The sequence below is a fragment of the Bufo gargarizans genome, unplaced genomic scaffold (assembly GCF_014858855.1).
Source record: "Bufo gargarizans isolate SCDJY-AF-19 unplaced genomic scaffold, ASM1485885v1 fragScaff_scaffold_1_pilon:::fragment_2:::debris, whole genome shotgun sequence".
NCBI classification, from domain to species: domain Eukaryota; kingdom Metazoa; phylum Chordata; class Amphibia; order Anura; family Bufonidae; genus Bufo; species Bufo gargarizans.
The window spans coordinates 614788-626779 of NW_025334069.1; the positions used below are offsets into that span (position 1 = coordinate 614788).

General features: G+C 42.5%; 1 pseudogene; it reads left to right on the forward strand.

Annotated features, from left to right (window-relative positions):
• The first annotated feature begins 10499 nt into the window (after window positions 1-10499).
• Window positions 10500-10679, forward strand: LOC122922332 (annotated as a pseudogene).
• Window positions 10680-11992: the final 1313 nt, after the last annotated feature.

Consider the following 11992-nt stretch of genomic DNA (forward strand, 5'->3'; position numbering starts at 1 on the left):
TCGAATCGCGAACTTGCAAAGTTTCCCGGGAAACGACCACTGGGTGAACTGCAAAGCCAACTATAGTTGGCACCTCTGCCTCTATGTTCTCAGAATCATTGAGGGTCCAAATGGTCAGATCTCTACCAATCATAATAACATAAAATTGCTAAATTGGATAACCCTTTTATGAATATGTTTTATAGTGTTGTTGGCTTGACCTGGGTGCTGGCAATGCATGCTATGCCACTTCACAGCAGGCCTAAGATAAGTGATGTAGCAAAAGACAGGTAAAGGCATTGCAAGGGTTCAAGTTAACACTAAAGCTGTATTTAATAAAATGTGTTTTTGAAATCTTAGCTTTGTTGCTTCTTAAGTCTAACTTTGTTTTGGAATTTTTGACTATTCATTATTTAGATTAGTCTTTTGTGAGCACATAAGACTCAGCCAGACTCTCCAGGAAACAATTTTTATTTCCATTAGACTCCAGTTACGTAGGTTGTATTGAAAATAGACAAGTAAAATATTTTATGTGCTTTCTATTTTTTTAAATCTGGATTAAATTGGGTTGTGAGTCCAAAACTCTGTAACAGCTCACAAAAACACACTTTCAGTGTTTTTGTATTAAATTATGTATATTTTTCATATTACTCTTACGTACATCCTTTGCCTTAGATAAGCAGTAATTTGACATTTGGCACATGTACTACATACATCAATATAGTGAATTATCTATATTGAAAAGTACATTTCAAAATTTGGACGATTTTAGATAGAGTCAAAGCATATGTACTTTCCACACATTTTCAAAAGGTGAACTAGTCCTCTCCTTAAGGGAGCATTCACATGACCGTATATATTTTGTGGTCCACCAAACGCAGATCCACAAAATATATGGATGACATCCGTGTGACATCCATTTTTTTGCAGACCCATTGTACCAATGCCTATTTGGACATGTTTCATCTTTTTTGTGGGGCTAAGGAATGGACATATGAATGCGGACAGCACATGGTTTGCTGTCCACATTTTTTGCAGCCCTATTGAAATTAATGAGTCTGTATCTGATCTGCAAAAAATGCGGATTGGATGAGGAGCAAAAATACAGTCAAGTGAATGGGACTTAAAGCAATTGTTTCATGAGTTAAAACAAAGAAAAATATATGGAGTAATGCACATCAATATTTTAACTATATCAATGTGTGCAAAAGGTCTTAGCCACAGTATTTTTTTTATTTATTTTTTAGCTTCTTTACTCCCCACACTGCAGCTTTAGTCTATTCACTTTTCTGTGGGTGAGCAGCAGCACCCACAAGGCAGCAGCATGCCTACCTTTCTCAGGAGAGCATTGGCAGCATCTCTTGCTAATCTCTTCCTCCCCTTCATAGAAAATAGTCTCTCACACAGTCCTAGTGACCACACTATTGTACACAACACACAAACACAATGTCCTTCTCCACTATCTTCATAGAGATATAGCTATGTTTTTATATTTGTTTAGCGGAAGGGACAAATGAATGAAAGACATCTGGGTTGCTTGGTTGCTTTACCTGTTTCACTACAAGTCTTTGCGTCAGGAAAAAGAGAGCAGGAAAGCTAATGGGTACGTCCACCACTTAATGCAGAAGAAGGTGGACCAGAAACGGCAGGAAAAATAGAAAGGAGTACTAATAGACAGGAAAAGGTAGTATACTTAAAAAATTTAACAATATTTTTATATTTCATTTGAAATGTCCTATTCATTGCTTAATAATACTTTGTGTCGGATAACCCCATTTAGCATGTGCAGAAAGCAGAGAAAATATTGTCATAGCAGGTCACAGACTCAAAACACTGATAAAAGCACATGTACTTAGTTATTTTAGAGGTGCTCTGGATCCTAGTAGAAGTAGAAATACACTACTAGGATAAAAAGTTATGGATATTTGGTTTTCAGGTAAAATTTATGGAAAACGTAAAAAGTTCACGCTTCATTATATCATGAAAGTAGTGCATTTAAGTTGAAGCATGCAATGGTGATTTCCTCATCTCAATTTATTGAAACAAAGGCCAACAACAGTGGTGGGTATACTCCCACAGAAAATGTCAATGTCTCAAAGACTTGTCATGTGGCCTTGAGCATCAATTACAACTTGAGAACAACGTTTCATGTTGTTCACAAGTTGACTTATTGTCTGCTGAGGCATGGCATCCCACTCTTCTTGAAGGGCAGCCCTCAGGTCATTGAGGTTCTGGGGTACAGAGTTATAAGCCTCTACATGGCTACTCAGCTGATCGCATATTTTTTCAATAGGATTCAGGTCTGAAGAAGGTGCAGGTACCCCAGTCTCCAGCAGCTAGTCCCTAATGATGCGTCCTTGATGAGCTGGCGCATTTTCATCCATGAACATGAAATTATGTCTGTGTTGTTCATGCGGAGGCACAATGACTGGATTAATGATGTTATTCAAATAGCATGTGCTTGTCACTGTTCCGTTCATAAAGTTTAGGGCAGTTCTGTATTGACTAGACATATCTGCCCACACTGTAACAACAACACCAAAGGCTCACCAGTGGCTGATGCAAAGCTTTCTCCTTGACATCTCCAACATCATTGGCGGCCATAATTTCTGCTCAGCGTGAATTGACTTTCATCAGTGAACAGCACTGACACCCACTGGTCCCTAGTCCAGCGTAAATGCTGCCTGGCCCATGCAAGACAATGACACCTTTGCCTGTAAGTGTGGTCAGGTACCCTTGCAGGTCATCTACCATGTAGTCCACACTGATATAAATGGATTCAAATTGTCTGACATGACACTTAGGTGCCTGGAGTTGTGTGGGATTCATCATCTGGTTCCACAGGGCATTGTTCACAATCAGTGTGGGATGTGGCCAAAGACCATCCACTTCTATGCCTTTCTGTGACTCTACCAGTCTCTCTGTATCTGTTTCAACCTGCTGATGACACTCTTCAGTCAGGCCACTTCCATCTGAAAACATCCTGCTTGAAGCCTTGCAATGGAAAGGTACTGTTGATCAATTGTTAGGTGTCATCTTGGTCTCATGATGTCAAAATGTGAACAGTATTATGAGGAGGACTGTTTATTTACCAATTCTAATTGAACCAGGAAACTTATTGGGCGATTCATTGATCAAACCTATTGTGAATTATGCCGTTAAGCTCCTTGTTAGAGAACACCAAGTTGGGCAAAAAGTATTGAAACACTAAACAGTTGGACATGTGCATTCAAAGGTTTAGAGAAGGTCACATTAAGTTCACCTGTAAAGGTTAAAGTACATTTTAGGTGCATCCTGAAACTTCACCCACAAGCCAAATATCCCTAACTTTTTGTAAGTAGTGTATATACTATAAACATTTTTCTGATGGTGAAATGAAATAATTATTCTCCATTAGAGAAGATAGGAGAAGGGGATTATATCTCTGGGAAAAAGGTAATGGCACCCTGTTGGTGAGTACCATACAGTTAGCAAATAGGCCAGCACTACTTACTGTTATTGCAATGATTTCAATACGTGGTGGTGCCTGTAGCGTTGAATCCTGGTCCTAGGATTCTCGTAGTAGCCAGAGAATGAGTAGAATAAGCCACGGCACTCCAAATGGATCCAATTGATTTCTTTATTACACCTTGTGCAGCAACGTTTCAACCTAATGGTCTTTATCAAGCTGCTTGATAAAGACCATTAGGTTGAAACGTTGCTGCACAAGGTGTAATAAAGAAATTAATTGGATCCATTTGGAGTGCCGTGGCTTATTCTACTCATTCTCTACCATACAGTTAACCACAGGAGAATTTGTGTGCTTAAAGGGGGTTGTTTCATCTCAGACATTGAGGCATATTGCTAGGATATACCGCTAATGTGTGATAGGTGCCGGTACCACCTATGGGACCCACACATATACGGAGCTGGCAAAGTCCCGGAGGGCGCACTGCACATGCACGTCTGCCTTCCATTCATTCTTATCGGAGCAGTGAAAATAGCCGAGTAGGACACTTGGTTATTTTCAGAAGTCCCATTGAAATGAATGGGATGCACACCGCACAAGTGTAGCTTCCACTCCATTCATTTCTATGGGGCGCGTGCATGCCAGGTGTGCCCTCATGGACTTTGCTGGTTCCATTGTAAGTATAGGTGCAGAATCTAGAGGTAGGACTCACATCTATCAGACATTAGGGGCATATCCTAACAATTTGCCCTTAATGTCTCAGATGGTACAACCACCTTAAATGTCATATGATATAACATCTACAAAAGTGGTTTAGATCACTTCCTGTATCATTGCAACAAGAAAAAAAGAGCAATAGACACATCTTTTAGACTTCATACACTTGACTATATCACAGATCTGTGTAGTACAACTTTATAATATGGTGCCCATAGAAATTGACTTTATACAAAGTCACACAAAACATTTTTTTCTGAGGATTCACAAGAACTTTATAAGAAAAAAATGTGGCATGCTCCACCGCATGCCATATTAAAGATGCATTCTCATCTAGGATTTTTGTTTCTATAGGATATTATAGCTTCTGATGGTGGTACATTATAGTAGCACACATAAAGCCTTTCTTTCTCTATTATGGAATTGTAGGAACTCCTTGTGCTTCCATACAGACTTTGTGCAGAAAGTTTGGTCATGTATATGAGGCTTTATTGTTTTTGGCAATAAAATATTGAAATATGCAAAATATTTCAGTATTTTTGGGTGAGAAATCAAATGTAGATGAATTATTACTCCACAATAAGTCATTTTCTGCTGAAAATTCAGACTTAGCTGTATTTTAATCTGATGCCTAACTTGCCAAGTCTAAGTTAAAATTTTGAACTGGAAAAACACAGGGCAAAGTGTTGTGTAGAGACAGCTGAATATTTTGTCTACTCTCTAATTCAATGTATAATATTAGATTATATAAAAAGATTCCACAGAAATTTAAGGAATAAAAAGCTGTGTCAACTATGGTTTTTGTTTATGCATCAATATGTATATAGTATTTTTATATATAGTGAGGAACAGAAGTATTTGAACACCCTGCGATTTTGCAAGTTCTCCCACTTAGATATCATGGAGGGGTCTGAAATTCACATTGTAGGTGCATTTCCACTCTGAGAGACAGAATTTGTTTTCAAATTCAGTAAATCACATTGTATGTAGAGTTGAGCGGACACCTAGATGTTCGGGTTCAACGGGTTAGGCCGAACTTCACAAAAAAGTTCGAGTTTGGAACCGAACTTGACCCCGAACCCGAATCCCATTGAAGTCAATGGGGACCCGAACTTTTGAGCACTAAAATGGCTGTAAAAATGTCATTGAAAGGGCTAGAGGGCTGAAAATGACAGCAAAATGTGGTTAAGAGCATGGTAAGTGCTCTGCAAACAAATGTGGATAGGGAAATGACTTTAAATAACATAAAATATGTAAAAATAAAAAATAATAATATTGATCTAGGAGGATGAGGTCCATATGGAGTAGGGGGTTGAGGAGGCGGTGAATGTGGCGGTGTAGGTGGAAGTGGCGGAGGAGGTAGCCTACACAGTTTTGGGGTTTTAAATGTATTTATATTTTTTTAAATTAGGGTACACCCCAAAAACCTGTGATAACCCCCTCCAGTTGTGCTAAACACACGTTAAGACAATACACTGGCTGCAGGGCAGTGCAGCACCTCCAAGGTGTAAAGGGCAAGCTCAGGCTATGTGCCCACTTTGGAGACCCAGAAGTTGAAGGGGGCAGACCCATCATTCAATACGTGTAGGCGTGTGCATACATACTGCTCCACCATATTGCACGTCCCCGTGATGTCCATGATCCAATTTGATATGTTCTCTATCAAATTTTGATGTTCTTTTATGCGCCGGAACATGGAGAGCAGTCCCACATAATCCATTCATCATCCCCAAGTCATCTATAGGCATATTTAATCTATCCAAGCACGTTTTACAACATAACGAGATAGCACTACTGAGTAGAGGTCTCTCCTTCTGCCCCACGGATACAATAGATCCATTTTAATTTTTTGTTGATCTAAATCAATTTATAAGAAAACTCACCCTCAAAAGGCATTTTGCAGGAAAGATCCATGTACAAACTAGAGTGGAAGACAAAATAGAACCTTCCACCCAGAGTTGTCCACCCATTCAATGCGGTCTTAAGGGTAAATCTTATTTTTAGCCCTTAGAGAGCAGAGGAGCCCACATAGAATGCTTCTATAATATAGTGCTGGAAGATTTAATGACTGCACTCACTGAACAAAAAGGAGACAGCAAAAAAGGTCCCTCTGTTCCCTACCCCCCAAAAAAATGAAAAAACCTAGACCCAAATGAACAGAAAGCACTAAAAAGCCTTAAGGCTAATAAAGTAATTGTTATAAAGAGTGCGGACAAAGGAGGAGGGGTAGTAGTTATGAATTCGGATTATTACCTGGCAGAATCCCTAAGAATTCTGTCAGACTGTGACTACTACAGACCATTAAAAGAAGATCCAACAAAACCCTTCAAGAAATCTTTATTTGATCTAATAGACTCAGAATATGCTGGGGGAATCATCGACAAAAAACTGAGATACTTTCTAAAAACTGCACATCCGTCCATATTTAGGTTTTACTTTCTACCCAAAATCCATAAAAATCTCCAAAACCCACCCGGAAGACCGATCATTTCAGGAGTGAGCCAGGCTCTATATAAGCTTGAGTCACGTAGCGCTGCACGTCACTCTGCTGTTACAAGTGTAGGGAGAGGATGCTGCTGGACTGGTGATTTCAGGGAGAGAATAGGAGAGAATCTAACTCAGCGATCTACATACAAAAAGTTGTGTGGGTGCAGGGCACAATCTTTTTACCCTGCCCTGAGCCCATTGACAAAAAAAAAATAACTTGTATCCGTCTGTTAGTTAGGTGGGTGGTGGCGACAGCCATTTTATGCAAGCTCAGTGTACCAGCAATGCATCTGAGCTTTTGGGACATTGAAAATCAATATTTTTGGGGAAATATACAACATCTGGATTAGTCAGTGTGCAATTTAAGCTAGAAATACACCCATCATTTTCTGGGGTTTGAAAAACACACTTTTTGCCAAAAACCACTATTTTCCTGATCTGCAAGTGTTACAATAGTGGTAATAATGAGGTAGACAGTGGTAAGATGCAACTCCCAACTTTTACTGTTGATGACTTTGGTTGCAGCAGTACAAAAATACAGTCTCTTGATGTCAACAAAGTTGATTCTGCAAAATCACTGTTTCTAGGCTTTTTAGGCTTGACTTGGACTTAGCCGGATATTTTCTATATCAGTGTAATTTGGTGAGGTTGCCGGAGGCTATGGTATCCTTCACCTAAATATCCCAAAGGTCCTGGATGCCTGATTTGTGGCTTTTATCCTTTGGATAGATAAGTCATTTTTCCTTGTCCCTTTCTGGACTAAACTTTCATCAGAGTAGAAGTGCTAGATCTGCACTCTATCACTCTCAGGATCAGTCTCCTACTCACTGATCTCTTGTCTCAACACTGCCCTGTCTCCTATCCTTTACTAGGCCTTACCTAGGAATATATAGAACCTAAGTTTTATCCCCATATAGTGGTGAGATGTATAAATTACACCTAATCTGCCTGGTAACAGGGATTTTGCAGATACATTAATACAAAGTCATACAATACCGCACAATACAATTGTTAAGATAAAAAGTGCTTTTAACCAGTGCCCACACACAGGTAGTGGGACGCTGCATAATGAAATGACATAAAATAAAATACTGACAAATAAAATAAAAAATATTTGATGTATGAGGTGGAACAACAGACCGACCTGGTAGTGTGCCAGTGAGCCTCAAGCCCGACCTGGTAGTGTGCGATAATGGGCAAAATCTCATAGCCAGCTCTGGGACTAGCCGGTTTGATGCACATCCCTTGTCTGGCGCATGTGCTGAATTTGGTGGTGCAGAGATTCCTTAAAAATTACCCCGATATGTCAGAGCTGCTGCATAAAGTGCGGGCCGTCTGTGCGCACTTTCGGCGTTCTCACACTGCGGCGATAGTGGAGTTTCAGATGCAGCTGAGTTGCTCTGCGAAACAGCACCACTTCACCACCAATGACTCGGCCTCCATGCGAGACCTGTGTTCCTTGTTGACCTCCTTGTTGACTCCACCAACATGGCCAGTGCCGATAACGCTGTTCTCAGCATTACTATCCCACTTCTATGCTTCCTTGAAAAAACGCTGCTGGCGATGATGGAAGAGGATGTGGCACAGGAGGAGGAGGAGGAGGAAGAGGGATCATTTTGTTGGGTTTCTGGCCAGTCATTCCCAAGTGGCTCCGAGGGTGGGTTCCTGCACCCACAAATGCCAGGTACACAATTGTCCAGCCAGGGCACAGTTCTGGAGGATGAGGATGAGGAGGTGGAGGATGAGGAGAAGGAGATGGAGGAGGAGGAATCTTGTTCACAGCAGGGTGGCACCCAGACCAGCTCATGGCCATCACTGGTGAGTGGCTGGGGGGATACAGAGGACACAGACGATACACCTCCCACAGAGGACAGCTTTTCGTTGCCTCTGGGCAGCCTGTCACACATGAGCGATTACATTCTGCAGTGTCTCCGCAACGACCGCCGAGATGACCACATTCTAACTTGTGCTGATTACTGGGTGGCCACGCTGCCGGATCCCCGTTACAAGGACAACGTACCGTTTTTAATTCCCTCACTGGAGCATGATCATAAGATTAGCGAGTACAAGTGCACGCTAGTAGATGCGCTGCTGGTGGCAATCCCGCCTGACAGCGGGGGCACAGTGGAAGCACAACGCGGAGGAAGAGGTCGCTAACGCAGATGGGGCACCACCAGCACCTCAGAAGGCAGGATTAGCATGGCTGAAATGTGGAAAAGCTCTGTCAGCACGCCACAACAACCAGCACCACCAGCTAATATGGAACGTCTTAGCAGGAGGCAGCATTTCACACACATGGTGGAGCAGTATATGTGCACACGCCTACTCGTACTGAATGACAGGTCTGTCCCCTTCAATTTCTGGGTCTCCAAATTAGGTACATGGCCGGAGCTTGCCCTTTACGCCTTGGAGATGCTGGCCTGTCCTGCAGCCAGTGTATTATCTGAACATGTGTTTAGCACGGCAGGGGGGCGTTATCACAAACAAGCGCAGCCGCCTGTCCACAGCCAATGCAGAAAGCCTCGATGGTAAGGTGTGTCTTTTTGCTGATGACACAAAGATTTGTAACAGGGTTGATGTTCCTGGAGGGATACACCAAATGGAAAAGGATTAAGGAAAACTAGAGGAATGGTCAAAAATCTGGCAACTAAATTTAATGTAGATAAGTGCAAGATAATGCACCTGGGGTGTAAAAACTTAAGAGCAGAATATAAAATCAGTGATACAGTCCTAACCTCAGTATCTGAGGAAAGGGATTTGGAGGTCATTATTTCAGAAGACTTAAAGGTAGGCAGACAATATCATAGAGCAGCAGGAAATGCTAGAAGAAGGCTTGGGTGTTTAGGGAGAGGCATTACCAGTAGAAAGAGGGAGGTGCTCATGCTGCTCTACAGAGCACTAGTGAGACCTCATTTGGAGTATTGTGCTCAGTACTGGAGACCATATCTCCAGTAGAGATCTCACGAACATAAAATTTTCTGGTCGCGGACGGCGAACGCAAATTTTCGCAAATGTTCACGAACGGGCGAACCGCCATTGACTTCAATAGGCAGGTGAATTTTAAAACCCACAGGGACTCTTTCTGACCACAATAGCGATGAAAAAGTTATTTGAAGGGGACTAACACCTGGACTGTGGCATGCCGGAGGGGGATCCATGGCAAAAGTCAGGTTTTAATCCATAAATCACCTAACATTCCTAAATTGTTTGGAATAACGTGCTTTAAAACATTCAGTGTGTGTATACGATCAGGTATGATGTTGTATCGATCAGGTAGTGCAAGGGTTACGCCCGCTTTACAGTGACAGACCAAACTCTGACAGACCAAACTCCCCGTTTAACGCACCGTAAACAACCGCAAACAGTCCTTTTACAAAACCGCAAACTCCCCATTTGCACAACGTTGGATACCAAGCTAGCCATGTCCTGTTCCTTGTCCTCACTGACGTCATTGAAGGTCTCTTCCTCCACGCAGCCACGTACAACACCAGGGGTCCCCGAAAGGTGACAAAAAGCCCCCTGGGACGCCTGCTGTTCTTCCACCTCCTCAAAGCCACCTTCCTCCTCTGACTCCTCTTCTTCAGACTCCTCTCTCTGCCTTGCCGCAGGTCCAGCAATCGACGACGCCAAGGCTGCTTCTGGTGGTGATGGTGACCACAACTCTTCCTCTTCATGCTCATCTATGGCCTGATCCAGCACTCTTCGCAGGGCACGCTCCAGAAAAAACGCATATGGGATGAGGTCGATGATGTTACCTTGGTTTGACTGACCAGGTTTGTCACCTCTGCAAAAGGATGCATGAGCCTACAGCCATTGTGCATGAGCGTTCAGTAACGCGGCCAAAAAATCCCCAGCTCTGAAGAGGCTGTCCTCTTTTTTTTTAATAAAAAAAAATCTGTTCTTAACAGTTTAATCTCTGTTTTGTCCCCTATCAGGGGCCGGTGTATAAAAAATAGATTTTAGGAACCGGGAGATGGAAAAAGATGCTTGGTCGGTCCTCTTACTTCCAATTTGGGGCACTGCGCATGTGCCGTGCAATGTACTGTGCCACCAGATATGAGTAATGTGTTAAGTAGTACTATTTCTATCAGTTTAATCCCTGTTACGTCCCCTATCAGGGGACGTGTATGTAATATATTTTAGACAACCGCAATGAGTTGTCAATAGTTGACACACTCATGACATAAATTTTATTCCTCTATGCGTCTTGGTGTAGTGATGACTGTGCTCGTGCGCACGTTTGGGAGATTGCAGGCGATGGGATTTTTTCAAAGCCTATGGTCGTGCATCCTCAAACTGCGGCCCTCCAGCTGTTGCAAAACTACAACTCCCAGCATGCCCGAACAGCCTACAGGTATCAGCCTACAGCAGGGCATTTTGGGAGTTGTAGTTTTACAACAGCTGGAGGGCCGCAGTTTGAGGATGCCTGCCTTAGATGATCACAAAGAAAATTTATGTTTTTCTATGCAAAATTATCCAGCTGATCGCTTTTGGTCTGTTCACAATGAAGCAACGACCTTATCATCTGGGGTGTGCCAACATTGCCATTGCCAACACACTCATAGAGGTGGTCGCTTCATTGTGATACGCAAGCCCCTTCACCACAACAAGGTCACGAAGGGGAATTGACACATGTATGTATGTTGCTTTTTTTTTGTTTTGTTTTTGCAGCCAAAGTGTAAAAAAATTAGATATAAGTGCCTGAAAAATTAGATATTGTTGCAGCCGCTGCTGTAGCAGCGGCCAGACAAATTGATGTTTTGCAGGCAGAAAGTGCACTAAAACATTGCAGCTTGAACCCTAGTTGGTGGTGGATAAGTCACGCAAGTCATCCGGCATGCAGAGATAAAATACAGCAGCGTGTGGACCATTTTTAGCCCAAGGCAGCTCATCTCATCAGGCCTTTTTTAGTCGAATGTATCGCCCACTGTCAGTACCTTCGGGATCCATGCCTCATTTATGTTAATAAAGGTGAGGTAATCTAGACTTTTTTGACCTAGGTGACTTCTCTTCTCAGTGACAATACCTCCTGCTGCACTGAAGGTCCTTTCTGACAGGACACTTGAAGCGCGGCAGGCCAGAAGTTCTATCGCAAATTGGGATAGCTCAGGCCACAGGTCAAGCCTGCACACCCAGTAGTCAAGGGGTTCATCGCTCCTCAGAGTGTCGATATCTGCAGTTAAGGCGAGGTAGTCTGCTACCTGTCGGTCGAGTCGTTTTCTAAGGCTGGATCCCGAAGGGCTGTGGCGATGTGTAGGACTTAAAAAGCTGCGCATGTCCTCCATCAACAACACGTCTGTAAAGCGTAATATACTGAATACTATGAATAGCCCCTGGCCCTATCTTATATGAAGGATGGCC